This window comes from Ascidia mentula, chromosome 4 (genome assembly GCF_947561715.1).
Source record: "Ascidia mentula chromosome 4, kaAscMent1.1, whole genome shotgun sequence".
NCBI classification, from domain to species: Eukaryota; Metazoa; Chordata; class Ascidiacea; order Phlebobranchia; family Ascidiidae; genus Ascidia; species Ascidia mentula.
The window spans coordinates 14,037,943-14,064,313 of record NC_138569.1 but is presented as its reverse complement, the minus strand read 5'-3'; the positions used below and the strand labels follow the sequence as shown (position 1 = coordinate 14,064,313).

Sequence of the window (26,371 nt, the reverse complement as noted above, 5' to 3'; positions counted from 1 at the left end):
AATTTTTTGTTGTTTTTTCACGAATTACTTTTTAACAATATAACCCAAAGTATATTAAACGATATACAACCACGGCTCGTTGGTCTAGGGGTATGATTCTCGCTTTGGGTGCGAGAGGTCCCGGGTTCAAATCCCGGACGAGCCCGAAGTTCTTTGAAGCCTCTTTTGTTGAAATAAGTGCATGCTTAGATTGTCAGTGACGCAGTTTGCGACGACTCTTTGAAATTCCTGTTGGTTGGCACGTTTCGCAAGCGAGCGAAAAGATGAAGCGGACACGGGGCGCCGATAAGAAACTTGAAGGTTATTCAGAAAAACAACACTGAGATAACGCGCGTTGATGGATGATGAAAGAACTCAATGGCGAGTTTCTCTCTTTTTTTCTAATTCCACTCTTCAACAATTAATATAAAATGGCTGCCACAAAAGTTGGATCCACTTACAACTCGCATCAACTCCTATTGGACAAAACAAGAATATATTTTTACTTTGAAACGCGCAATACATCACGAGCAAGTAATGCATACATTCGTCGAAAGTGAAGAAGTTCTTCTTCTCAGCATGGTAAGTGGCCCAAAAGCATGTAAATTATGTAAAGTTTCGAAAATTGACTATTAAATTGGTCAAGAGATCTATCGACGATTGTTTGACAAGTTTCTTTTTGCATGTGTGCAGGTCCTGAAAGAAACGCTTCAGGTTGACTCTCGACCAAGAAGAATCATCACTAAAGTTTCAAAGCGCACAACTAGCCAGAAAGTATGTGTCTTTCCACCGGAGCTAAACTGCAGCACTCCAAAGTCAAGAAAACGATCCCGCCTCGATGATGATGCCGACTCTTCGTCTCAACGTAACAGTATTACGCAGGATCGCCACCACAATCCCACAAGCAAGCGTATACGAAAATGTGAAAGAATCTTTACAAATGCAAGCCGACCATCAACAAATTCTTCAAGTGTCCCGCTGTCAAGAATTTCAGCATTCATGCCCATATCGGACGTCGATTCCAGTCCTAAATCGTCCTCTTCGTGCGCCTCACTTATGTCTAAAGTGCTCCGAAAGCAACACGGCAGACATTGTCGGCATTTGATGAGGGCCTGTGCGTAATAAGAGGTTTATTACCTGCGCCAAACAAACGTGGTTTTACAACGAAAAGTTTCATCTCGTTCACTCGTGAATCTCGCGTATTTATCACCATACGTTGTTGCCATTTTTATCCGCCCATGCAATATCTGCGTTGACATTACTGTGCAGGAAATCTATACACGCATTCTTCTTCTTACCATTGCTGACATTATATTTGCTATTGTTCCTTTTAAATAAATTATGAACATGAAATAAGCACGATTCGGCCATTCGGCATGTGACAAATGCAATGGAATATATTTCTGATAAAATTTCTCCCCGTCGGGGAATCGAACCCCGGTCTCCCGCGTGACAGGCGGGGATACTTACCACTATACTAACGAGGACTGAAGCACATGTCCAACAATCTGACATTTAATCTAAATCACTGTGTCTTGGCTAACAAAAAGCATACGCAACTCCAGCGTCTACAAAAGATAAGGCACATTTGGAACGGACAATATTCCGTGACAACGAAAAATTGACAAAGGATTAAGGATCCATGTATACCCAGATTTTGTGCCGAAGCAACGAAATTGATTGAAACTATACTCCTCTAAGTTTTACCTCATTACTTGATCTTTCCAAAAATGTCAACCACTGCAGCTGGAAAGAATAGTTGACAATTATCACAAGCATAAATGTGTCAGATCCACAACGATGATTGATTCAACAAAAAAACGCTTTTTGCTGATTGAGAATTGACAGAGGGCAACAAGATATTGCGCGAGCATAATCTTTTCAGTGCCATCGTCCGATTGAAAGTGGAGTGGATCGCAAGTTACACAAAGGTTTATTTCCTACTTTCTAGTCACGTGAACATCATCTCAGACGTGCATATCCGTCAAAACAATCCTCCCCGTCGGGGAATCGAACCCCGGTCTCCCGCGTGACAGGCGGGGATACTCACCACTATACTAACGAGGACATGCCAAGGATCGTATGGTGACTGTGCAAACTTTTTCACATGCAATCACACATCAGCTCAAGCATTGCATTGTGTTGGTTTCGTCGGTCAGAAAATAATTTTTTGTTGTTTTTTCACGAATTACTTTTTAACAATATAACCCAAAGTATATTAAACGATATACAACCACGGCTCGTTGGTCTAGGGGTATGATTCTCGCTTTGGGTGCGAGAGGTCCCGGGTTCAAATCCCGGACGAGCCCGAAGTTCTTTGAAGCCTCTTTTGTTGAAATAAGAGCATGCTTAGATTGTCAGTGACCCAGTTTGCGACGACTCTTTGAAATTCCAGTTGGTTGGCACGTTTCGCAAGCGAGCGAAAAGATGAAGCGGACACGGGGCGCCGATAAGAAACTTGAAGGTTATTCAGAAAAACAACACTGAGATAACGCGCGTTGATGGATGATGAAAGAACTCAATGGCGAGTTTCTCTCTTTAGTTCTACTTCCACTCTTCAACAATTAATATAAAATGGCTGCCACAAAAGTTGGATCCATTAACAACTCGCATCAACTCCTATTGGACAAAACAAGAATATATTTTTACTTTGAAGCGCGCAATACATCACGAGCAAGTAATGCATACATTCGTCGAAAGTGAAGAAGTTCTTCTTCTCAGCATGGTAAGTGGCCCAAAAGCATGTAAATTATGTAAAGTTTCGAAAATTGACTATTAAATTGGTCAAGAGATCTATCGACGATTGTTTGACAAGTTTCTTTTTGCATGTGTGCAGGTCCTGAAAGAAACGCTTCAGGTTGACTCTCGACCAAGAAGAATCATCACTAAAGTTTCAAAGCGCACAACTAGCCAGAAAGTATGTGTCTTTCCACCGGAGCTAAACTGCAGCACTCCAAAGTCAAGAAAACGATCCAGCCTCGATGATGATGCCGACTCTTCGTCTCAACGTAACAGTATTACGCAGGATCGCCACCACAATCCCACAAGCAAGCGTATACGAAAATGTGAAAGAATCTTTACAAATGCAAGCCGACCATCAACAAATTCTTCAAGTGTCCCGCTGTCAAGAATTTTAGCATTCATGCCCATATCGGACGTCGATTCCAGTCCTAAATCGTCCTCTTCGTGCGCCTCACTTATGTCTAAAGTGCTCCGAAAGCAACACGGCAGACATTGTCGGCATTTGATGAGGGCCTGTGCGTAATAAGAGGTTTATTACCTGCGCCAAACAAACGTGGTTGTACAACGAAAAGTTTCATCTCGTTCACTCGTGAATCTCGCGTATTTGTCACCATACGTTGTTGCCATTTTTATCCGCCCATGCAATATCTGCGTTGACATTACTGTGCAGGAAATGTATACACGCATTCTTCTTCTTGCCAGTGCTGACATTATATTTGCTATTGTTCCTTTTAAATAAATTATGAACATGAAATAAGTACGATTCGGCCATTCGGCATGTGACAAATGCAATGGAATATATTTCTGATAAAATTTCTCCCCGTCGGGGAATCGAACCCCGGTCTCCCGCGTGACAGGCGGGGATACTTACCACTATACTAACGAGGACTGAAGCACATGTCCAACAATCTGACATTTAATCTAAATCACTGTGTCTTGGCTAACAAAAAGCATACGCAACTCCAGCGTCTTCAAAAGATAAGGCACATTTGGAACGGACAATATTCCGTGACAACGAAAAATTGACAAAGGATTAAGGATACATGTATACACAGATTTTGTGCCGAAGCAACGAAATTGATTGAAACTATACTGCTAAGTTTTACCTCATTACTTGATCTTTCCAAAAATGTCAACCACTGCAGCTGGAAAGAATAGTTGACAATTATCACAAGCATAAATGTGTCAGATCCACAACGATAATTGATTCAACAAAAAACGCTTTTTGCTGATTGACAATTGACAGAGGGCAACAAGATATTGCGCGAGCATAATCTTTTTAGTGCCATCGTCCGATTAAAAGTGGAGTGGATCGCAAGCTACACAAAGGTTTATTTCCTACTTTCTAGTCACGTGAACATCATCTCAGACGTGCATATCCGTCAAAACAATCCTCCCCGTCGGGGAATCGAACCCCGGTCTCCCGCGTGACAGGCGGGGATACTCACCACTATACTAACGAGGACATGCCAAGGATCGTATGGTGACTGTGCAAACTTTTTCACATGCAATCACACATCAGCTCAAGCATTGCATTGTGTTGGTTTCGTCGGTCAGAAATTAATTTTTTGTTGTTTTTTCACGAATTACTTTTTAACAATATAACCCAAAGTATATTAAACGATATACAACCACGGCTCGTTGGTCTAGGGGTATGATTCTCGCTTTGGGTGCGAGAGGTCCCGGGTTCAAATCCCGGACGAGCCCGAAGTTCTTTGAAGCCCCTTTTGTTGAAATAAGTGCATGCTTAGATTGTCAGTGACGCAGTTTGCGACGACTCTTTGAAATTCCTGTTGGTTGGCACGTTTCGCAAGCGAGCGAAAAGATGAAGCGGACACGGGGCGCCGATAAGAAACTTGAAGGTTATTCAGAAAAACAACACTGAGATAACGCGCGTTGATGGATGATGAAAGAACTCAATGGCGAGTTTCTCTCTTTTTTTCTACTTCCACTCTTCAACAATTAATATAAAATGGCTGCCACAAAAGTTGGATCCATTAACAACTCGCATCAACTCCTATTGGACAAAACAAGAATATATTTTTACTTTGAAACGCGCAATACATCACGAGCAAGTAATGCATACATTCGTCGAAAGTGAAGAAGTTCTTCTTCTCAGCATGGTAAGTGGCCCAAAAGCATGTAAATTATGTAAAGTTTCGAAAATTGACTATTAAATTGGTCAAGAGATCTATCGACGATTGTTTGACAAGTTTCTTTTTGCATGTGTGCAGGTCCTGAAAGAAACGCTTCAGGTTGACTCTCGACCAAGAAGAATCATCACTAAAGTTTCAAAGCGCACAACTAGCCAGAAAGTATGTGTCTTTCCACCGGAGCTAAACCGCAGCACTCCAAAGTCAAGAAAACGATCCCGCCTCGATGATGATGCCGACTCTTCGTCTCAACGTAACAGTATTACGCAGGATCGCCACCACAATCCCACAAGCAAGCGTATACGAAAATGTGAAAGAATCTTTACAAATGCAAGCCGACCATCAACAAATTCTTCAAGTGTCCCGCTGTCAAGAATTTTAGCATTCATGCCCATATCGGACGTCGATTCCAGTCCTAAATCGTCCTCTTCGTGCGCCTCACTTATGTCTAAAGTGCTCCGAAAGCAACACGGCAGACATTGTCGGCATTTGATGAGGGCCTGTGCGTAATAAGAGGTTTATTACCTGCGCCAAACAAACGTGGTTGTACAACGAAAAGTTTCATCTCGTTCACTCGCGAATCTCGCGTATTTGTCACCATACGTTGTTGCCATTTTTATCCGCCCATGCAATATCTGCGTTGACATTACTGTGCAGGAAATGTATACACGCATTCTTCTTCTTGCCACTGCTGACATTATATTTGCTATTGTTCCTTTTAAATAAATTATGAACATGAAATAAGCACGATTCGGCCATTCGGCATGTGACAAATGCAATGGAATATATTTCTGATAAAATTTCTCCCCGTCGGGGAATCGAACCCCGGTCTCCCGCGTGACAGGCGGGGATACTTACCACTATACTAACGAGGACTGAAACACATGTCCAACAATCTGACATTTAATCTAAATCACTGTGTCTTGGCTAACAAAAAGCATACGCAACTCCAGCGTCTTCAAAAGATAAGGCACATTTGGAACGGACAATATTCCGTGACAACGAAAAATTGACAAAGGATTAAGGATCCATGTATACCCAGATTTTGTGCCGAAGCAACGAAATTGATTGAAACTATACTGCTAAGTTTTACCTCATTACTTGATCTTTCCAAAAATGTCAACCACTGCAGCTGGAAAGAATAGTTGACAATTATCACAAGCATAAATGTGTCAGATCCACAACGATGATTGATTCAACAAAAAACGCTTTTTGCTGATTGAGAATTGACAGAGGGCAACAAGATATTGCGCGAGCATAATCTTTTCAGTGCCATCGTCCGATTGAAAGTGGAGTGGATCGCAAGTTACACAAAGGTTTATTTCCTACTTTCTAGTCACGTGAACATCATCTCAGACGTGCATATCCGTCAAAACAATCCTCCCCGTCGGGGAATCGAACCCCGGTCTCCCGCGTGACAGGCGGGGATACTCACCACTATACTAACGAGGACATGCCAAGGATCGTATGGTGACTGTGCAAACTTTTTCACATGCAATCACACATCAGCTCAAGCATTGCATTGTGTTGGTTTCGTCGGTCAGAAAATAATTTTTTGTTATTTTTTAAAGAATTACTTTTTAACAATATAACCCAAAGTATATTAAACGATATACAACCACGGCTCGTTGGTCTAGGGGTATGATTCTCGCTTTGGGTGCGAGAGGTCCCGGGTTCAAATCCCGGACGAGCCCGAAGTTCTTTGAAGCCTCTTTTGTTGAAATAAGAGCATGCTTAGATTGTCAGTGATGCAGTTTGCGACGACTCTTTGAAATTCCAGTTGGTTGGCACGTTTCGCAAGCGAGCGAAAAGATGAAGCGGACACGGGGCGCCGATAAGAAACTTGAAGGTTATTCAGAAAAACAACACTGAGATAACGCGCGTTGATGGATGATGAAAGAACTCAATGGCGAGTTTCTCTCTTTTTTTCTACTTCCACTCTTCAACAATTAATATAAAATGGCTGCCACAAAAGTTGGATCCATTAACAACTCGCATCAACTCCTATTGGACAAAACAAGAATATATTTTTACTTTGAAACGCGCAATACATCACGAGCAAGTAATGCATACATTCGTCGAAAGTGAAGAAGTTCTTCTTCTCAGCATGGTAAGTGGCCCAAAAGCATGTAAATTATGTAAAGTTTCGAAAATTGATTATTAAATTGGTCAAGAGATCTATCGACGATTGTTTGACAAGTTTCTTTTTGCATGTGTGCAGGTCCTGAAAGAAACGCTTCAGGTTGACTCTCGACCAAGAAGAATCATCACTAAAGTTTCAAAGCGCACAACTAGCCAGAAAGTATGTGTCTTTCCACCGGAGCTAAACTGCAGCACTCCAAAGTCAAGAAAACGATCCCGCCTCGATGATGATGCCGACTCTTCGTCTCAACGTAACAGTATTACGCAGGATCGCCACCACAATCCCACAAGCAAGCGTATACGAAAATGTGAAAGAATCTTTACAAATGCAAGCCGACCATCAACAAATTCTTCAAGTGTCCCGCTGTCAAGAATTTCAGCATTCATGCCCATATCGGACGTCGATTCCAGTCCTAAATCGTCCTCTTCGTGCGCCTCACTTATGTCTAAAGTGCTCCGAAAGCAACACGGCAGACATTGTCGGCATTTGATGAGGGCCTGTGCGTAATAAGAGGTTTATTACCTGCGCCAAACAAACGTGGTTGTACAACGAAAAGTTTCATCTCGTTCACTCGTGAATCTCGCGTATTTGTCACCATACGTTGTTGCCATTTTTATCCGCCCATGCAATATCTGCGTTGACATTACTATGCAGGAAATGTATACACGCATTCTTCTTCTTGCCAGTGCTGACATTATATTTGCTATTGTTCCTTTTAAATAAATTATGAACATGAAATAAGCACGATTCGGCCATTCGGCATGTGACAAATGCAATGGAATATATTTCTGATAAAATTTCTCCCCGTCGGGGAATCGAACCCCGGTCTCCCGCGTGACAGGCGGGGATACTTACCACTATACTAACGAGGACTGAAGCACATGTCCAACAATCTGACATTTAATCTAAATCACTGTGTCTTGGCTAACAAAAAGCATACGCAACTCCAGCGTCTTCAAAAGATAAGGCACATTTGGAACGGACAATATTCCGTGACAACGAAAAATTGACAAAGGATTAAGGATACATGTATACACAGATTTTGTGCCGAAGCAACGAAATTGATTGAAACTATACTGCTAAGTTTTACCTCATTACTTGATCTTTCCAAAAATGTCAACCACTGCAGCTGGAAAGAATAGTTGACAATTATCACAAGCATAAATGTGTCAGATCCACAACGATGATTGATTCAACAAAAAACGCTTTTTGCTGATTGAGAATTGACAGAGGGCAACAAGATATTGCGCGAGCATAATCTTTTCAGTGCCATCGTCCGATTGAAAGTGGAGTGGATCGCAAGTTACACAAAGGTTTATTTCCTACTTTCTAGTCACGTGAACATCATCTCAGACGTGCATATCCGTCAAAACAATCCTCCCCGTCGGGGAATCGAACCCCGGTCTCCCGCGTGACAGGCGGGGATACTCACCACTATACTAACGAGGACATGCCAAGGATCGTATGGTGACTGTGCAAACTTTTTCACATGCAATCACACATCAGCTCAAGCATTGCATTGTGTTGGTTTCGTCGGTCAGAAAATAATTTTTTGTTATTTTTTAAAGAATTACTTTTTAACAATATAACCCAAAGTATATTAAACGATATACAACCACGGCTCGTTGGTCTAGGGGTATGATTCTCGCTTTGGGTGCGAGAGGTCCCGGGTTCAAATCCCGGACGAGCCCGAAGTTCTTTGAAGCCTCTTTTGTTGAAATAAGAGCATGCTTAGATTGTCAGTGATGCAGTTTGCGACGACTCTTTGAAATTCCAGTTGGTTGGCACGTTTCGCAAGCGAGCGAAAAGATGAAGCGGACACGGGGCGCCGATAAGAAACTTGAAGGTTATTCAGAAAAACAACACTGAGATAACGCGCGTTGATGGATGATGAAAGAACTCAATGGCGAGTTTCTCTCTTTTTTTCTACTTCCACTCTTCAACAATTAATATAAAATGGCTGCCACAAAAGTTGGATCCATTAACAACTCGCATCAACTCCTATTGGACAAAACAAGAATATATTTTTACTTTGAAACGCGCAATACATCACGAGCAAGTAATGCATACATTCGTCGAAAGTGAAGAAGTTCTTCTTCTCAGCATGGTAAGTGGCCCAAAAGCATGTAAATTATGTAAAGTTTCGAAAATTGACTATTAAATTGGTCAAGAGATCTATCGACGATTGTTTGACAAGTTTCTTTTTGCATGTGTGCAGGTCCTGAAAGAAACGCTTCAGGTTGACTCTCGACCAAGAAGAATCATCACTAAAGTTTCAAAGCGCACAACTAGCCAGAAAGTATGTGTCTTTCCACCGGAGCTAAACTGCAGCACTCCAAAGTCAAGAAAACGATCCCGCCTCGATGATGATGCCGACTCTTCGTCTCAACGTAACAGTATTACGCAGGATCGCCACCACAATCCCACAAGCAAGCGTATACGAAAATGTGAAAGAATCTTTACAAATGCAAGCCGACCATCAACAAATACTTCAAGTGTCCCGCTGTCAAGAATTTTAGCATTCATGCCCATATCGGACGTCGATTCCAGTCCTAAATCGTCCTCTTCGTCCGCCTCACTTATGTCTAAAGTGCTCCGAAAGCAACACGGCAGACATTGTCGGCATTTGATGAGGGCCTGTGCGTAATAAGAGGTTTATTACCTGCGCCAAACAAACGTGGTTGTACAACGAAAAGTTTCATCTCGTTCACTCGTGAATCTCGCGTATTTATCACCATACGTTGTTGCCATTTTTATCCGCCCATGCAATATCTGCGTTGACATTACTGTGCAGGAAATCTATACACGCATTCTTCTTCTTACCAGTGCTGACATTATATTTGCTATTGTTCCTTTTAAATAAATTATGAACATGAAATAAGCACGATTCGGCCATTCGGCATGTGACAAATGCAATGGAATATATTTCTGATAAAATTTCTCCCCGTCGGGGAATCGAACCCCGGTCTCCCGCGTGACAGGCGGGGATACTTACCACTATACTAACGAGAACTGAAGCACATGTCCAACAATCTGACATTTAATCTAAATCACTGTGTCTTGGCTAACAAAAAGCATACGCAACTCCAGCGTCTACAAAAGATAAGGCACATTTGGAACGGACAATATTCCGTGACAACGAAAAATTGACAAAGGATTAAGGATCCATGTATACCCAGATTTTGTGCCGAAGCAACGAAATTGATTGAAACTATACTGCTAAGTTTTACCTCATTACTTGATCTTTCCAAAAATGTCAACCACTGCAGCTGGAATGAATAGTTGACAATTATCACAAGCATAAATGTGTCAGATCCACAACGATAATTGATTCAACAAAAAACGCTTTTTGCTGATTGAGAATTGACAGAGGGCAACAAGATATTGCGCGAGCATAATCTTTTCAGTGCCATCGTCCGATTGAAAGTGGAGTGGATCGCAAGTTACACAAAGGTTTATTTCCTACTTTCTAGTCACGTGAACATCATCTCAGACGTGCATATCCGTCAAAACAATCCTCCCCGTCGGGGAATCGAACCCCGGTCTCCCGCGTGACAGGCGGGGATACTCACCACTATACTAACGAGGACATGCCAAGGATCGTATGGTGACTGTGCAAACTTTTTCACATGCAATCACACATCAGCTCAAGCATTGCATTGTGTTGGTTTCGTCGGTCAGAAAATAATTTTTTGTTGTTTTTTCACGAATTACTTTTTAACAATATAACCCAAAGTATATTAAACGATTTACAACCACGGCTCGTTGGTCTAGGGGTATGATTCTCGCTTTGGGTGCGAGAGGTCCCGGGTTCAAATCCCGGACGAGCCCGAAGTTCTTTGAAGCCTCTTTTGTTGAAATAACAGCATGCTTAGATTGTCAGTGACGCAGTTTGCGACGACTCTTTGAAATTCCAATTGGTTGGCACGTTTCGCAAGCGAGCGAAAAGATGAAGCGGACACGGGACGCCGATAGGAAACTTGAAGGTTATTCAGAAAAACAACACTGAGATAACGCGCGTTGATGGATGATGAAAGAACTCAATGGCGAGTTTCTCTCTTTTTTTCTACTTCCACTCTTCAACAATTAATATAAAATGGCTGCCACAAAAGTTGGATCCATTAACAATTTGCATCAACTCCTATTGGACAAAACAAGAATATATTTTTACTTTGAAACGCGCAATACATCACGAGCAAGTAATGCATACATTCGTCGAAAGTGAAGAAGTTCTTCTTCTCAGCATGGTAAGTGGCCCAAAAGCATGTAAATTATGTAAAGTTTCGAAAATTGACTATTAAATTGGTCAAGAGATCTATCGACGATTGTTTGACAAGTTTCTTTTTGCATGTGTGCAGGTCCTGAAAGAAACGCTTCAGGTTGACTCTCGACCAAGAAGAATCATCACTAAAGTTTCAAAGCGCACAACTAGCCAGAAAGTATGTGTCTTTCCACCGGAGCTAAACTGCAGCACTCCAAAGTCAAGAAAACGATCCCGCCTCGATGATGATGCCGACTCTTCGTCTAAACGTAACAGTATTACGCAGGATCGCCACCACAATCCCACAAGCAAGCGTATACGAAAATGTGAAAGAATCTTTACAAATGCAAGCCGACCATCAACAAATTCTTCAAGTGTCCCGCTGTCAAGAATTTCAGCATTCATGCCCATATCGGACGTCGATTCCAGTCCTAAATCGTCCTCTTCGTGCGCCTCACTTATGTCTAAAGTGCTCCGAAAGCAACACGGCAGACATTGTCGGCATTTGATGAGGGCCTGTGCGTAATAAGAGGTTTATTACCTGCGCCAAACAAACGTGGTTGTACAACGAAAAGTTTCATCTCGTTCACTCGTGAATCTCGCGTATTTATCACCATACGTTGTTGCCATTTTTATCCGCCCATGCAATATCTGCGTTGACATTACTGTGCAGGAAATCTATACACGCATTCTTCTTCTTACCAGTGCTGACATTATATTTGCTATTGTTCCTTTTAAATAAATTATGAACATGAAATAAGCACGATTCGGCCATTCGGCATGTGACAAATGCAATGGAATATATTGCTGATAAAATTTCTCCCCATGGGGGAATCGAACCCCGGTCTCCCGCGTGACAGGCGGGGATACTTACCACTATACTAACGAGGACTGAAGCACATGTCCAACAATCTGACATTTAATCTAAATCACTGTGTCTTGGCTAACAAAAAGCATACGCAACTCCAGCGTCTTCAAAAGATAAGGCACATTTGGAACGGACAATATTCCGTGACAACGAAAAATTGACAAAGGATTAAGGATCCATGTATACCCAGATTTTGTGCCGAAGCAACGAAATTGATTGAAACTATACTGCTAAGTTTTACCTCATTACTTGATCTTTCCAAAAATGTCAACCACTGCAGCTGGAATGAATAGTTGACAATTATCACAAGCATAAATGTGTCAGATCCACAACGATAATTGATTCAACAAAAAACGCTTTTTGCTGATTGAGAATTGACAGAGGGCAACAAGATATTGCGCGAGCATAATCTTTTCAGTGCCATCGTCCGATTGAAAGTGGAGTGGATCGCAAGTTACACAAAGGTTTATTTCCTACTTTCTAGTCACGTGAACATCATCTCAGACGTGCATATCCGTCAAAACAATCCTCCCCGTCGGGGAATCGAACCCCGGTCTCCCGCGTGACAGGCGGGGATACTCACCACTATACTAACGAGGACATGCCAAGGATCGTATGGTGACTGTGCAAACTTTTTCACATGCAATCACACATCAGCTCAAGCATTGCATTGTGTTGGTTTCGTCGGTCAGAAAATAATTTTTTGTTGTTTTTTCACGAATTACTTTTTAACAATATAACCCAAAGTATATTAAACGATATACAACCACGGCTCGTTGGTCTAGGGGTATGATTCTCGCTTTGGGTGCGAGAGGTCCCGGGTTCAAATCCCGGACGAGCCCGAAGTTCTTTGAAGCCTCTTTTGTTGAAATAAGAGCATGCTTAGATTGTCAGTGACGCAGTTTGCGACGACTCTTTGAAATTCCAATTGGTTGGCACGTTTCGCAAGCGAGCGAAAAGATGAAGCGGACACGGGACGCCGATAGGAAACTTGAAGGTTATTCAGAAAAACAACACTGAGATAACGCGCGTTGATGGATGATGAAAGAACTCAATGGCGAGTTTCTCTCTTTTTTTCTACTTCCACTCTTCAACAATTAATATAAAATGGCTGCCACAAAAGTTGGATCCATTAACAACTTGCATCAACTCCTATTGGACAAAACAAGAATATATTTTTACTTTGAAACGCGCAATACATCACGAGCAAGTAATGCATACATTCGTCGAAAGTGAAGAAGTTCTTCTTCTCAGCATGGTAAGTGGCCCAACAGCATGTAAATTATGTAAAGTTTCGAAAATTGACTATTAAATTGGTCAAGAGATCTATCGACGATTGTTTGACAAGTTTCTTTTTGCATGTGTGCAGGTCCTGAAAGAAACGCTTCAGGTTGACTCTCGACCAAGAAGAATCATCACTAAAGTTTCAAAGCGCACAACTAGCCAGAAAGTATGTGTCTTTCCACCGGAGCTAAACTGCAGCACTCCAAAGTCAAGAAAACGATCCCGCCTCGATGATGACGCCGACTCTTCGTCTAAACGTAACAGTATTACGCAGGATCGCCACCACAATCCCACAAGCAAGCGTATACGAAAATGTGAAAGAATCTTTACAAATGCAAGCCGACCATCAACAAATTCTTCAAGTGTCCCGCTGTCAAGAATTTCAGCATTCATGCCCATATCGGACGTCGATTCCAGTCCTAAATCGTCCTCTTCGTGCGCCTCACTTATGTCTAAAGTGCTCCGAAAGCAACACGGCAGACATTGTCGGCATTTGATGAGGGCCTGTGCGTAATAAGAGGTTTATTACCTGCGCCAAACAAACGTGGTTGTACAACGAAAAGTTTCATCTCGTTCACTCGTGAATCTCGCGTATTTATCACCATACGTTGTTGCCATTTTTATCCGCCCATGCAATATCTGCGTTGACATTACTGTGCAGGAAATCTATACACGCATTCTTCTTCTTACCAGTGCTGACATTATATTTGCTATTGTTCCTTTTAAATAAATTATGAACATGAAATAAGCACGATTCGGCCATTCGGCATGTGACAAATGCAATGGAATATATTGCTGATAAAATTTCTCCCCATGGGGGAATCGAACCCCGGTCTCCCGCGTGACAGGCGGGGATACTTACCACTATACTAACGAGGACTGAAGCACATGTCCAACAATCTGACATTTAATCTAAATCACTGTGTCTTGGCTAACAAAAAGCATACGCAACTCCAGCGTCTTCAAAAGATAAGGCACATTTGGAACGGACAATATTCCGTGACAACGAAAAATTGACAAAGGATTAAGGATCCATGTATACCCAGATTTTGTGCCGAAGCAACGAAATTGATTGAAACTATACTGCTAAGTTTTACCTCATTACTTGATCTTTCCAAAAATGTCAACCACTGCAGCTGGAATGAATAGTTGACAATTATCACAAGCATAAATGTGTCAGATCCACAACGATAATTGATTCAACAAAAAACGCTTTTTGCTGATTGAGAATTGACAGAGGGCAACAAGATATTGCGCGAGCATAATCTTTTCAGTGCCATCGTCCGATTGAAAGTGGAGTGGATCGCAAGTTACACAAAGGTTTATTTCCTACTTTCTAGTCACGTGAACATCATCTCAGACGTGCATATCCGTCAAAACAATCCTCCCCGTCGGGGAATCGAACCCCGGTCTCCCGCGTGACAGGCGGGGATACTCACCACTATACTAACGAGGACATGCCAAGGATCGTATGGTGACTGTGCAAACTTTTTCACATGCAATCACACATCAGCTCAAGCATTGCATTGTGTTGGTTTCGTCGGTCAGAAAATAATTTTTTGTTGTTTTTTCACGAATTACTTTTTAACAATATAACCCAAAGTATATTAAACGATATACAACCACGGCTCGTTGGTCTAGGGGTATGATTCTCGCTTTGGGTGCGAGAGGTCCCGGGTTCAAATCCCGGACGAGCCCGAAGTTCTTTGAAGCCTCTTTTGTTGAAATAAGAGCATGCTTAGATTGTCAGTGACGCAGTTTGCGACGACTCTTTGAAATTCCAATTGGTTGGCACGTTTCGCAAGCGAGCGAAAAGATGAAGCGGACACGGGACGCCGATAGGAAACTTGAAGGTTATTCAGAAAAACAACACTGAGATAACGCGCGTTGATGGATGATGAAAGAACTCAATGGCGAGTTTCTCTCTTTTTTTCTACTTCCACTCTTCAACAATTAATATAAAATGGCTGCCACAAAAGTTGGATCCATTAACAACTTGCATCAACTCCTATTGGACAAAACAAGAATATATTTTTACTTTGAAACGCGCAATACATCACGAGCAAGTAATGCATACATTCGTCGAAAGTGAAGAAGTTCTTCTTCTCAGCATGGTAAGTGGCCCAACAGCATGTAAATTATGTAAAGTTTCGAAAATTGACTATTAAATTGGTCAAGAGATCTATCGACGATTGTTTGACAAGTTTCTTTTTGCATGTGTGCAGGTCCTGAAAGAAACGCTTCAGGTTGACTCTCGACCAAGAAGAATCATCACTAAAGTTTCAAAGCGCACAACTAGCCAGAAAGTATGTGTCTTTCCACCGGAGCTAAACTGCAGCACTCCAAAGTCAAGAAAACGATCCCGCCTCGATGATGACGCCGACTCTTCGTCTAAACGTAACAGTATTACGCAGGATCGCCACCACAATCCCACAAGCAAGCGTATACGAAAATGTGAAAGAATCTTTACAAATGCAAGCCGACCATCAACAAATTCTTCAAGTGTCCCGCTGTCAAGAATTTCAGCATTCATGCCCATATCGGACGTCGATTCCAGTCCTAAATCGTCCTCTTCGTGCGCCTCACTTATGTCTAAAGTGCTCCGAAAGCAACACGGCAGACATTGTCGGCATTTGATGAGGGCCTGTGCGTAATAAGAGGTTTATTACCTGCGCCAAACAAACGTGGTTGTACAACGAAAAGTTTCATCTCGTTCACTCGTGAATCTCGCGTATTTATCACCATACGTTGTTGCCATTTTTATCCGCCCATGCAATATCTGCGTTGACATTACTGTGCAGGAAATCTATACACGCATTCTTCTTCTTACCAGTGCTGACATTATATTTGCTATTGTTCCTTTTAAATAAATTATGAACATGAAATAAGCACGATTCGGCCATTCGGCATGTGACAAATGCAATGGAATATATTTCTGATAAAATTTCTCCCCGTCGGGGAATCGAAACCCGGTCTCCCGCGTGACAGGCGGGGATACTTACCACTATACTAACGAGGACTGAAGCACATGTCCAACAATCTGACATTTAATCTAAATCACTGTGTCTTGGCTAACAAAAAGCATACGCAACTCCAGCGTCTTCAAAAGATAAGGCACATTTGGAACGGACAATATTCCGTGACAACGAAAAATTGACAAAGGATTAAGGATCCATGTATACCCAGATTTTGTGCCGAAGCAACGAAATTGATTGAAACTATACTGCTAAGTTTTACCTCATTACTTGATCTTTCCAAAAATGTCAACCACTGCAGCTGGAATGAATAGTTGACAATTATCACAAGCATAAATGTGTCAGATCCACAACGATAATTGATTCAACATAAAACGCTTTTTGCTGATTGAGAATTGACAGAGGGCAACAAGATATTGCGCGAGCATAATCTTTTCAGTGCCATCGTCCGATTGAAAGTGGAGTGGATCGCAAGTTACACAAAGGTTTATTTCCTACTTTCTAGTCACGTGAACATCATCTCAGACGTGCATATCCGTCAAAACAATCCTCCCCGTCGGGGAATCGAACCCCGGTCTCCCGCGTGACAGGCGGGGATACTCACCACTATACTAACGAGGACATGCCAAGGATCGTATGGTGACTGTGCAAACTTTTTCACATGCAATCACACATCAGCTCAAGCATTGCATTGTGTTGGTTTCGTCGGTCAGAAAATAATTTTTTGTTGTTTTTTCACGAATTACTTTTTAACAATATAACCCAAAGTATATTAAACGATATACAACCACGGATCGTTGGTCTAGGGGTATGATTCTCGCTTTGGGTGCGAGAGGTCCCGGGTTCAAATCCAGGACGAGCCCGAAGTTCTTTGAAGCCTCTTTTGTTGAAATAAGAGCATGCTTAGATTGTCAGTGACGCAGTTTGCGACGACTCTTTGAAATTCCAATTGGTTGGCACGTTTCGCAAGCGAGCGAAAAGATGAAGCGGACACGGGACGCCGATAGGAAACTTGAAGGTTATTCAGAAAAACAACACTGAGATAACGCGCGTTGATGGATGATGAAAGAACTCAATGGCGAGTTTCTCTCTTTTTTTCTACTTCCACTCTTCAACAATTAATATAAAATGGCTGCCACAAAAGTTGGATCCATTAACAACTTGCATCAACTCCTATTGGACAAAACAAGAATATATTTTTACTTTGAAACGCGCAATACATCACGAGCAAGTAATGCATACATTCGTCGAAAGTGAAGAAGTTCTTCTTCTCAGCATGGTAAGTGGCCCAAAAGCATGTAAATTATGTAAAGTTTCGAAAATTGACTATTAAATTGGTCAAGAGATCTATCGACGATTGTTTGACAAGTTTCTTTTTGCATGTGTGCAGGTCCTGAAAGAAACGCTTCAGGTTGACTCTCGACCAAGAAGAATCATCACTAAAGTTTCAAAGCGCACAACTAGCCAGAAAGTATGTGTCTTTCCACCGGAGCTAAACTGCAGCACTCCAAAGTCAAGAAAACGATCCCGCCTCGATGATGATGCCGACTCTTCGTCTCAACGTAACAGTATTACGCAGGATCGCCACCACAATCCCACAAGCAAGCGTATACGAAAATGTGAAAGAATCTTTACAAATGCAAGCCGACCATCAACAAATTCTTCAAGTGTCCCGCTGTCAAGAATTTTAGCATTCATGCCCATATCGGACGTCGATTCCAGTCCTAAATCGTCCTCTTCGTGCGCCTCACTTATGTCTAAAGTGCTCCGAAAGCAACACGGCAGACATTGTCGGCATTTGATGAGGGCCTGTGCGTAATAAGAGGTTTATTACCTGCGCCAAACAAACGTGGTTGTACAACGAAAAGTTTCATCTCGTTCACTCGTGAATCTCGCGTATTTATCACCATACGTTGTTGCCATATTTATCCGCCCATGCAATATCTGCGTTGACATTACTGTGCAGGAAATCTATACACGCATTCTTCTTCTTACCAGTGCTGACATTATATTTGCTATTGTTCCTTTTAAATAAATTATGAACATGAAATAAGCACGATTCGGCCATTCGGCATGTGACAAATGCAATGGAATATATTTCTGATAAAATTTCTCCCCGTCGGGGAATCGAACCCCGGTCTCCCGCGTGACAGGCGGGGATACTTACCACTATACTAACGAGGACTGAAGCACATGTCCAACAATCTGACATTTAATCTAAATCACTGTGTCTTGGCTAACAAAAAGCATACGCAACTCCAGCGTCTTCAAAAGATAAGGCACATTTGGAACGGACAATATTCCGTGACAACGAAAAATTGACAAAGGATTAAGGATCCATGTATACCCAGATTTTGTGCCGAAGCAACGAAATTGATTGAAACTATACTGCTAAGTTTTACCTCATTACTTGATCTTTCCAAAAATGTCAACCACTGCAGCTGGAATGAATAGTTGACAATTATCACAAGCATAAATGTGTCAGATCCACAACGATAATTGATTCAACAAAAAACGCTTTTGCTGATTGAGAATTGACAGAGGGCAACAAGATATTGCGCGAGCATAATCTTTTCAGTGCCATCGTCCGATTGAAAGTGGAGTGGATCGCAAGTTACACAAAGGTTTACTTCCTACTTTCTAGTCACGTGAACATCATCTCAGACGTGCATATCCGTCAAAACAATCCTCCCCGTCGGGGAATCGAACCCCGGTCTCCCGCGTGACAGGCGGGGATACTCACCACTATACTAACGAGGACATGCCAAGGATCGTATGGTGACTGTGCAAACTTTTTCACATGCAATCACACATCAGCTCAAGCATTGCATTGTGTTGGTTTCGTCGGTCAGAAAATAATTTTTTGTTGTTTTTTCACGAATTACTTTTTAACAATATAACCCAAAGTATATTAAACGATATACAACCACGGCTCGTTGGTCTAGGGGTATGATTCTCGCTTTGGGTGCGAGAGGTCCCGGGTTCAAATCCAGGACGAGCCCGAAGTTCTTTGAAGCCTCTTTTGTTGAAATAAGAGCATGCTTAGATTGTCAGTGACGCAGTTTGCGACGACTCTTTGAAATTCCAATTGGTTGGCACGTTTCGCAAGCGAGCGAAAAGATGAAGCGGACACGGGACGCCGATAGGAAACTTGAAGGTTATTCAGAAAAACAACACTGAGATAACGCGCGTTGATGGATGATGAAAGAACTCAATGGCGAGTTTCACTCTTTTTTTCTACTTCCACTCTTCAACAATTAATATAAAATGGCTGCCACAAAAGTTGGATCCATTAACAACTTGCATCAACTCCTATTGGACAAAACAAGAATATATTTTTACTTTGAAACGCGCAATACATCACGAGCAAGTAATGCATACATTCGTCGAAAGTGAAGAAGTTCTTCTTCTCAGCATGGTAAGTGGCCCAAAAGCATGTAAATTATGTAAAGTTTCGAAAATTGACTATTAAATTGGTCAAGAGATCTATCGACGATTGTTTGACAAGTTTCTTTTTGCATGTGTGCAGGTCCTGAAAGAAACGCTTCAGGTTGACTCTCGACCAAGAAGAATCATCACTAAAGTTTCAAAGCGCACAACTAGCCAGAAAGTATGTGTCTTTCCACCGGAGCTAAACTGCAGCACTCCAAAGTCAAGAAAACGATCCCGCCTCGATGATGATGCCGACTCTTCGTCTAAACGTAACAGTATTACGCAGGATCGCCACCACAATCCCACAAGCAAGCGTATACGAAAATGTGAAAGAATCTTTACAAATGCAAGCCGACCATCAACAAATTCTTCAAGTGTCCCGCTGTCAAGAATTTCAGCATTCATGCCCATATCGGACGTCGATTCCAGTCCTAAATCGTCCTCTTCGTGCGCCTCACTTATGTCTAAAGTGCTCCGAAAGCAACACGGCAGACATTGTCGGCATTTGATGAGGGCCTGTGCGTAATAAGAGGTTTATTACCTGCGCCAAACAAACGTGGTTGTACAACGAAAAGTTTCATCTCGTTCACTCGTGAATCTCGCGTATTTATCACCATACGTTGTTGCCATTTTTATCCGCCCATGCAATATCTGCGTTGACATTACTGTGCAGGAAATCTATACACGCATTCTTCTTCTTACCAGTGCTGACATTATATTTGCTATTGTTCCTTTTAAATAAATTATGAACATGAAATAAGCACGATTCGGCCATTCGGCATGTGACAAATGCAATGGAATATATTTCTGATAAAATTTCTCCCCATGGGGGAATCGAACCCCGGTCTCCCGCGTGACAGGCGGGGATACTTACCACTATACTAACGAGGACTGAAGCACATGTCCAACAATCTGACATTTAATCTAAATCACTGTGTCTTGGCTAACAAAAAGCATACGCAACTCCAGCGTCTTCAAAAGATAAGGCACATTTGGAACGGACAATATTCCGTGACAACGAAAAATTGACAAAGGATTAAGGATCCATGTATACCCAGATTTTGTGCCGAAGCAACGAAATTGATTGAAACTATACTGCTAAGTTTTACCTCATTACTTGATCTTTCCAAAAATGTCAACCACTGCAGCTGGAATGAATAGTTGACAATTATCACAAGCATAAATGTGTCAGATCCACAACGATAATTGATTCAACATAAAACGCTTTTTGCTGATTGAGAATTGACAGAGGGCAACAAGATATTGCGCGAGCATAATCTTTTCAGTGCCATCGTCCGATTGAAAGTGGAGTGGATCGCAAGTTACACAAAGGTTTATTTCCTACTTTCTAGTCACGTGAACATCATCTCAGACGTGCATATCCGTCAAAACAATCCTCCCCGTCGGGGAATCGAACCCCGGTCTCCCGCGTGACAGGCGGGGATACTCACCACTATACTAACGAGGACATGCCAAGGATCGTATGGTGACTGTGCAAACTTTTTCACATGCAATCACACATCAGCTCAAGCATTGCATTGTGTTGGTTTCGTCGGTCAGAAAATAATTTTTTGTTGTTTTTTCACGAATTACTTTTTAACAATATAACCCAAAGTATATTAAACGATATACAACCACGGATCGTTGGTCTAGGGGTATGATTCTCGCTTTGGGTGCGAGAGGTCCCGGGTTCAAATCCAGGACGAGCCCGAAGTTCTTTGAAGCCTCTTTTGTTGAAATAAGAGCATGCTTAGATTGTCAGTGACGCAGTTTGCGACGACTCTTTGAAATTCCAATTGGTTGGCACGTTTCGCAAGCGAGCGAAAAGATGAAGCGGACACGGGACGCCGATAGGAAACTTGAAGGTTATTCAGAAAAACAACACTGAGATAACGCGCGTTGATGGATGATGAAAGAACTCAATGGCGAGTTTCTCTCTTTTTTTCTACTTCCACTCTTCAACAATTAATATAAAATGGCTGCCACAAAAGTTGGATCCATTAACAACTTGCATCAACTCCTATTGGACAAAACAAGAATATATTTTTACTTTGAAACGCGCAATACATCACGAGCAAGTAATGCATACATTCGTCGAAAGTGAAGAAGTTCTTCTTCTCAGCATGGTAAGTGGCCCAAAAGCATGTAAATTATGTAAAGTTTCGAAAATTGACTATTAAATTGGTCAAGAGATCTATCGACGATTGTTTGACAAGTTTCTTTTTGCATGTGTGCAGGTCCTGAAAGAAACGCTTCAGGTTGACTCTCGACCAAGAAGAATCATCACTAAAGTTTCAAAGCGCACAACTAGCCAGAAAGTATGTGTCTTTCCACCGGAGCTAAACTGCAGCACTCCAAAGTCAAGAAAACGATCCCGCCTCGATGATGATGCCGACTCTTCGTCTCAACGTAACAGTATTACGCAGGATCGCCACCACAATCCCACAAGCAAGCGTATACGAAAATGTGAAAGAATCTTTACAAATGCAAGCCGACCATCAACAAATTCTTCAAGTGTCCCGCTGTCAAGAATTTTAGCATTCATGCCCATATCGGACGTCGATTCCAGTCCTAAATCGTCCTCTTCGTGCGCCTCACTTATGTCTAAAGTGCTCCGAAAGCAACACGGCAGACATTGTCGGCATTTGATGAGGGCCTGTGCGTAATAAGAGGTTTATTACCTGCGCCAAACAAACGTGGTTGTACAACGAAAAGTTTCATCTCGTTCACTCGTGAATCTCGCGTATTTATCACCATACGTTGTTGCCATATTTATCCGCCCATGCAATATCTGCGTTGACATTACTGTGCAGGAAATCTATACACGCATTCTTCTTCTTACCAGTGCTGACATTATATTTGCTATTGTTCCTTTTAAATAAATTATGAACATGAAATAAGCACGATTCGGCCATTCGGCATGTGACAAATGCAATGGAATATATTTCTGATAAAATTTCTCCCCGTCGGGGAATCGAACCCCGGTCTCCCGCGTGACAGGCGGGGATACTTACCACTATACTAACGAGGACTGAAGCACATGTCCAACAATCTGACATTTAATCTAAATCACTGTGTCTTGGCTAACAAAAAGCATACGCAACTCCAGCGTCTTCAAAAGATAAGGCACATTTGGAACGGACAATATTCCGTGACAACGAAAAATTGACAAAGGATTAAGGATCCATGTATACCCAGATTTTGTGCCGAAGCAACGAAATTGATTGAAACTATACTGCTAAGTTTTACCTCATTACTTGATCTTTCCAAAAATGTCAACCACTGCAGCTGGAATGAATAGTTGACAATTATCACAAGCATAAATGTGTCAGATCCACAACGATAATTGATTCAACAAAAAACGCTTTTGCTGATTGAGAATTGACAGAGGGCAACAAGATATTGCGCGAGCATAATCTTTTCAGTGCCATCGTCCGATTGAAAGTGGAGTGGATCGCAAGTTACACAAAGGTTTACTTCCTACTTTCTAGTCACGTGAACATCATCTCAGACGTGCATATCCGTCAAAACAATCCTCCCCGTCGGGGAATCGAACCCCGGTCTCCCGCGTGACAGGCGGGGATACTCACCACTATACTAACGAGGACATGCCAAGGATCGTATGGTGACTGTGCAAACTTTTTCACATGCAATCACACATCAGCTCAAGCATTGCATTGTGTTGGTTTCGTCGGTCAGAAAATAATTTTTTGTTGTTTTTTCACGAATTACTTTTTAACAATATAACCCAAAGTATATTAAACGATATACAACCACGGCTCGTTGGTCTAGGGGTATGATTCTCGCTTTGGGTGCGAGAGGTCCCGGGTTCAAATCCAGGACGAGCCCGAAGTTCTTTGAAGCCTCTTTTGTTGAAATAAGAGCATGCTTAGATTGTCAGTGACGCAGTTTGCGACGACTCTTTGAAATTCCAATTGGTTGGCACGTTTCGCAAGCGAGCGAAAAGATGAAGCGGACACGGGACGCCGATAGGAAACTTGAAGGTTATTCAGAAAAACAACACTGAGATAACGCGCGTTGATGGATGATGAAAGAACTCAATGGCGAGTTTCACTCTTTTTTTCTACTTCCACTCTTCAACAATTAATATAAAATGGCTGCCACAAAAGTTGGATCCATTAACAACTTGCATCAACTCCTATTGGACAAAACAAGAATATATTTTTACTTTGAAACGCGCAATACATCACGAGCAAGTAATGCATACATTCGTCGAAAGTGAAGAAGTTCTTCTTCTCAGCATGGTAAGTGGCCCAAAAGCATGTAAATTATGTAAAGTTTCGAAAATTGACTATTAAATTGGTCAAGAGATCTATCGACGATTGTTTGACAAGTTTCTTTTTGCATGTGTGCAGGTCCTGAAAGAAACGCTTCAGGTTGACTCTCGACCAAGAAGAATCATCACTAAAGTTTCAAAGCGCACAACTAGCCAGAAAGTATGTGTCTTTCCACCGGAGCTAAACTGCAGCACTCCAAAGTCAAGAAAACGATCCCGCCTCGATGATGATGCCGACTCTTCGTCTAAACGTAACAGTATTACGCAGGATCGCCACCACAATCCCACAAGCAAGCGTATACGAAAATGTGAAAGAATCTTTACAAATGCAAGCCGACCATCAACAAATTCTTCAAGTGTCCCGCTGTCAAGAATTTCAGCATTCATGCCCATATCGGACGTCGATTCCAGTCCTAAATCGTCCTCTTCGTGCGCCTCACTTATGTCTAAAGTGCTCCGAAAGCAACACGGCAGACATTGTCGGCATTTGATGAGGGCCTGTGCGTAATAAGAGGTTTATTACCTGCGCCAAACAAACGTGGTTGTACAACGAAAAGTTTCATCTCGTTCACTCGTGAATCTCGCGTATTTATCACCATACGTTGTTGCCATTTTTATCCGCCCATGCAATATCTGCGTTGACATTACTGTGCAGGAAATCTATACACGCATTCTTCTTCTTACCAGTGCTGACATTATATTTGCTATTGTTCCTTTTAAATAAATTATGAACATGAAATAAGCACGATTCGGCCATTCGGCATGTGACAAATGCAATGGAATATATTTCTGATAAAATTTCTCCCCATGGGGGAATCGAACCCCGGTCTCCCGCGTGACAGGCGGGGATACTTACCACTATACTAACGAGGACTGAAGCACATGTCCAACAATCTGACATTTAATCTAAATCACTGTGTCTTGGCTAACAAAAAGCATACGCAACTCCAGCGTCTTCAAAAGATAAGGCACATTTGGAACGGACAATATTCCGTGACAACGAAAAATTGACAAAGGATTAAGGATCCATGTATACCCAGATTTTGTGCCGAAGCAACGAAATTGATTGAAACTATACTGCTAAGTTTTACCTCATTACTTGATCTTTCCAAAAATGTCAACCACTGCAGCTGGAAAGAATAGTTGACAATTATCACAAGCATAAATGTGTCAGATCCAGAACGATGATTGATTCAACAAAAAACGCTTTTTGCTGATTGAGAATTGACAGAGGGCAACAAGATATTGCGCGAGCATAATCTTTTCAGTGCCATCGTCCGATTGAAAGTGGAGTGGATCGCAAGTTACACAAAGGTTTACTTCCTACTTTCTAGTCACGTGAACATCATCTCAGACGTGCATATCCGTCAAAACAATCCTCCCCGTCGGGGAATCGAGCCCCGGTCTCCCGCGTGACAGGCGGGGATACTCACCACTATACTAACGAGGACATGCCAAGGATCGTATGGTGACTGTGCAAACTTTTTCACATGCAATCACACATCAGCTCAAGCATTGCATTGTGTTGGTTTCGTCGGTCAGAAAATAATTTTTTGTTGTTTTTTCACGAATTACTTTTTAACAATATAACCCAAAGTATATTAAACGATATACAACCACGGCTCGTTGGTCTAGGGGTATGATTCTCGCTTTGGGTGCGAGAGGTCCCGGGTTCAAATCCCGGACGAGCCCGAAGTTCTTTGAAGCCTCTTTTGTTGAAATAAGTGCATGCTTAGATTGTCAGTGACGCAGTTTGCGACGACTCTTTGAAATTCCAGTTGGTTGGCACGTTTCGCAAGCGAGCGAAAAGATGAAGCGGACACGGGGCGCCGATAAGAAACTTGAAGGTTATTCAGAAAAACAACACTGAGATAACGCGCGTTGATGGATGATGAAAGAACTCAAGGGCGAGTTTCTCTCTTTTTTTCTACTTCCACTCTTCAACAATTAATATAAAATGGCTGCCACAAAAGTTGGATCCATTAACAACTTGCATCAACTCCTATTGGACAAAACAAGAATATATTTTTACTTTGAAACGCGCAATACATCACGAGCAAGTAATGCATACATTCGTCGAAAGTGAAGAAGTTCTTCTTCTCAGCATGGTAAGTGGCCCAAAAGCATGTAAATTATGTAAAGTTTCGAAAATTGACTATTAAATTGGTCAAGAGATCTATCGACGATTGTTTGACAAGTTTCTTTTTGCATGTGTGCAGGTCCTGAAAGAAACGCTT

At 42.0% G+C, this 26,371-nt stretch overlaps 28 non-coding genes across 28 annotated transcripts; 11 read left to right on the top strand and 17 right to left on the bottom strand.

Moving 5' to 3' along the window:
• Nucleotides 1-73: 73 nt before the first annotated feature.
• On the top strand, nt 74-145 carry Trnap-ugg (transfer RNA proline (anticodon UGG)). Its single transcript has one exon. It is a non-coding gene; the product is annotated as a tRNA-Pro (tRNA).
• A 1,249-nt stretch (nt 146-1,394) lies between these two features.
• Trnad-guc (transfer RNA aspartic acid (anticodon GUC)) lies at nt 1,395-1,466 on the bottom strand. Its single transcript has one exon. It is a non-coding gene; the product is annotated as a tRNA-Asp (tRNA).
• Nucleotides 1,467-1,974: 508 nt separating this feature from the next.
• Trnad-guc (transfer RNA aspartic acid (anticodon GUC)) lies at nt 1,975-2,046 on the bottom strand. The gene has a single exon. It is a non-coding gene; the product is annotated as a tRNA-Asp (tRNA).
• Nucleotides 2,047-2,216: 170 nt separating this feature from the next.
• On the top strand, nt 2,217-2,288 carry Trnap-ugg (transfer RNA proline (anticodon UGG)). Its single transcript has one exon. It is a non-coding gene; the product is annotated as a tRNA-Pro (tRNA).
• A 1,249-nt stretch (nt 2,289-3,537) lies between these two features.
• Nucleotides 3,538-3,609, bottom strand: Trnad-guc (transfer RNA aspartic acid (anticodon GUC)). Its single transcript has one exon. It is a non-coding gene; the product is annotated as a tRNA-Asp (tRNA).
• A 505-nt stretch (nt 3,610-4,114) lies between these two features.
• On the bottom strand, nt 4,115-4,186 carry Trnad-guc (transfer RNA aspartic acid (anticodon GUC)). Its single transcript has one exon. It is a non-coding gene; the product is annotated as a tRNA-Asp (tRNA).
• A 170-nt stretch (nt 4,187-4,356) lies between these two features.
• On the top strand, nt 4,357-4,428 carry Trnap-ugg (transfer RNA proline (anticodon UGG)). The gene has a single exon. It is a non-coding gene; the product is annotated as a tRNA-Pro (tRNA).
• Nucleotides 4,429-5,677: 1,249 nt separating this feature from the next.
• Nucleotides 5,678-5,749, bottom strand: Trnad-guc (transfer RNA aspartic acid (anticodon GUC)). The gene has a single exon. It is a non-coding gene; the product is annotated as a tRNA-Asp (tRNA).
• Nucleotides 5,750-6,254: 505 nt separating this feature from the next.
• Trnad-guc (transfer RNA aspartic acid (anticodon GUC)) lies at nt 6,255-6,326 on the bottom strand. The gene has a single exon. It is a non-coding gene; the product is annotated as a tRNA-Asp (tRNA).
• Nucleotides 6,327-6,496: 170 nt separating this feature from the next.
• Nucleotides 6,497-6,568, top strand: Trnap-ugg (transfer RNA proline (anticodon UGG)). Its single transcript has one exon. It is a non-coding gene; the product is annotated as a tRNA-Pro (tRNA).
• Nucleotides 6,569-7,817: 1,249 nt separating this feature from the next.
• Nucleotides 7,818-7,889, bottom strand: Trnad-guc (transfer RNA aspartic acid (anticodon GUC)). The gene has a single exon. It is a non-coding gene; the product is annotated as a tRNA-Asp (tRNA).
• A 505-nt stretch (nt 7,890-8,394) lies between these two features.
• On the bottom strand, nt 8,395-8,466 carry Trnad-guc (transfer RNA aspartic acid (anticodon GUC)). Its single transcript has one exon. It is a non-coding gene; the product is annotated as a tRNA-Asp (tRNA).
• A 170-nt stretch (nt 8,467-8,636) lies between these two features.
• Nucleotides 8,637-8,708, top strand: Trnap-ugg (transfer RNA proline (anticodon UGG)). Its single transcript has one exon. It is a non-coding gene; the product is annotated as a tRNA-Pro (tRNA).
• A 1,826-nt stretch (nt 8,709-10,534) lies between these two features.
• Nucleotides 10,535-10,606, bottom strand: Trnad-guc (transfer RNA aspartic acid (anticodon GUC)). The gene has a single exon. It is a non-coding gene; the product is annotated as a tRNA-Asp (tRNA).
• A 170-nt stretch (nt 10,607-10,776) lies between these two features.
• Trnap-ugg (transfer RNA proline (anticodon UGG)) lies at nt 10,777-10,848 on the top strand. The gene has a single exon. It is a non-coding gene; the product is annotated as a tRNA-Pro (tRNA).
• Nucleotides 10,849-12,674: 1,826 nt separating this feature from the next.
• Nucleotides 12,675-12,746, bottom strand: Trnad-guc (transfer RNA aspartic acid (anticodon GUC)). The gene has a single exon. It is a non-coding gene; the product is annotated as a tRNA-Asp (tRNA).
• Nucleotides 12,747-12,916: 170 nt separating this feature from the next.
• On the top strand, nt 12,917-12,988 carry Trnap-ugg (transfer RNA proline (anticodon UGG)). Its single transcript has one exon. It is a non-coding gene; the product is annotated as a tRNA-Pro (tRNA).
• A 1,826-nt stretch (nt 12,989-14,814) lies between these two features.
• Nucleotides 14,815-14,886, bottom strand: Trnad-guc (transfer RNA aspartic acid (anticodon GUC)). Its single transcript has one exon. It is a non-coding gene; the product is annotated as a tRNA-Asp (tRNA).
• A 170-nt stretch (nt 14,887-15,056) lies between these two features.
• On the top strand, nt 15,057-15,128 carry Trnap-ugg (transfer RNA proline (anticodon UGG)). Its single transcript has one exon. It is a non-coding gene; the product is annotated as a tRNA-Pro (tRNA).
• A 1,826-nt stretch (nt 15,129-16,954) lies between these two features.
• Trnad-guc (transfer RNA aspartic acid (anticodon GUC)) lies at nt 16,955-17,026 on the bottom strand. Its single transcript has one exon. It is a non-coding gene; the product is annotated as a tRNA-Asp (tRNA).
• A 1,491-nt stretch (nt 17,027-18,517) lies between these two features.
• Trnad-guc (transfer RNA aspartic acid (anticodon GUC)) lies at nt 18,518-18,589 on the bottom strand. Its single transcript has one exon. It is a non-coding gene; the product is annotated as a tRNA-Asp (tRNA).
• A 504-nt stretch (nt 18,590-19,093) lies between these two features.
• On the bottom strand, nt 19,094-19,165 carry Trnad-guc (transfer RNA aspartic acid (anticodon GUC)). Its single transcript has one exon. It is a non-coding gene; the product is annotated as a tRNA-Asp (tRNA).
• Nucleotides 19,166-19,335: 170 nt separating this feature from the next.
• Trnap-ugg (transfer RNA proline (anticodon UGG)) lies at nt 19,336-19,407 on the top strand. The gene has a single exon. It is a non-coding gene; the product is annotated as a tRNA-Pro (tRNA).
• A 1,826-nt stretch (nt 19,408-21,233) lies between these two features.
• Nucleotides 21,234-21,305, bottom strand: Trnad-guc (transfer RNA aspartic acid (anticodon GUC)). The gene has a single exon. It is a non-coding gene; the product is annotated as a tRNA-Asp (tRNA).
• A 1,491-nt stretch (nt 21,306-22,796) lies between these two features.
• On the bottom strand, nt 22,797-22,868 carry Trnad-guc (transfer RNA aspartic acid (anticodon GUC)). The gene has a single exon. It is a non-coding gene; the product is annotated as a tRNA-Asp (tRNA).
• Nucleotides 22,869-23,372: 504 nt separating this feature from the next.
• Nucleotides 23,373-23,444, bottom strand: Trnad-guc (transfer RNA aspartic acid (anticodon GUC)). Its single transcript has one exon. It is a non-coding gene; the product is annotated as a tRNA-Asp (tRNA).
• A 170-nt stretch (nt 23,445-23,614) lies between these two features.
• Trnap-ugg (transfer RNA proline (anticodon UGG)) lies at nt 23,615-23,686 on the top strand. The gene has a single exon. It is a non-coding gene; the product is annotated as a tRNA-Pro (tRNA).
• A 2,068-nt stretch (nt 23,687-25,754) lies between these two features.
• Nucleotides 25,755-25,826, top strand: Trnap-ugg (transfer RNA proline (anticodon UGG)). The gene has a single exon. It is a non-coding gene; the product is annotated as a tRNA-Pro (tRNA).
• Nucleotides 25,827-26,371: the final 545 nt, after the last annotated feature.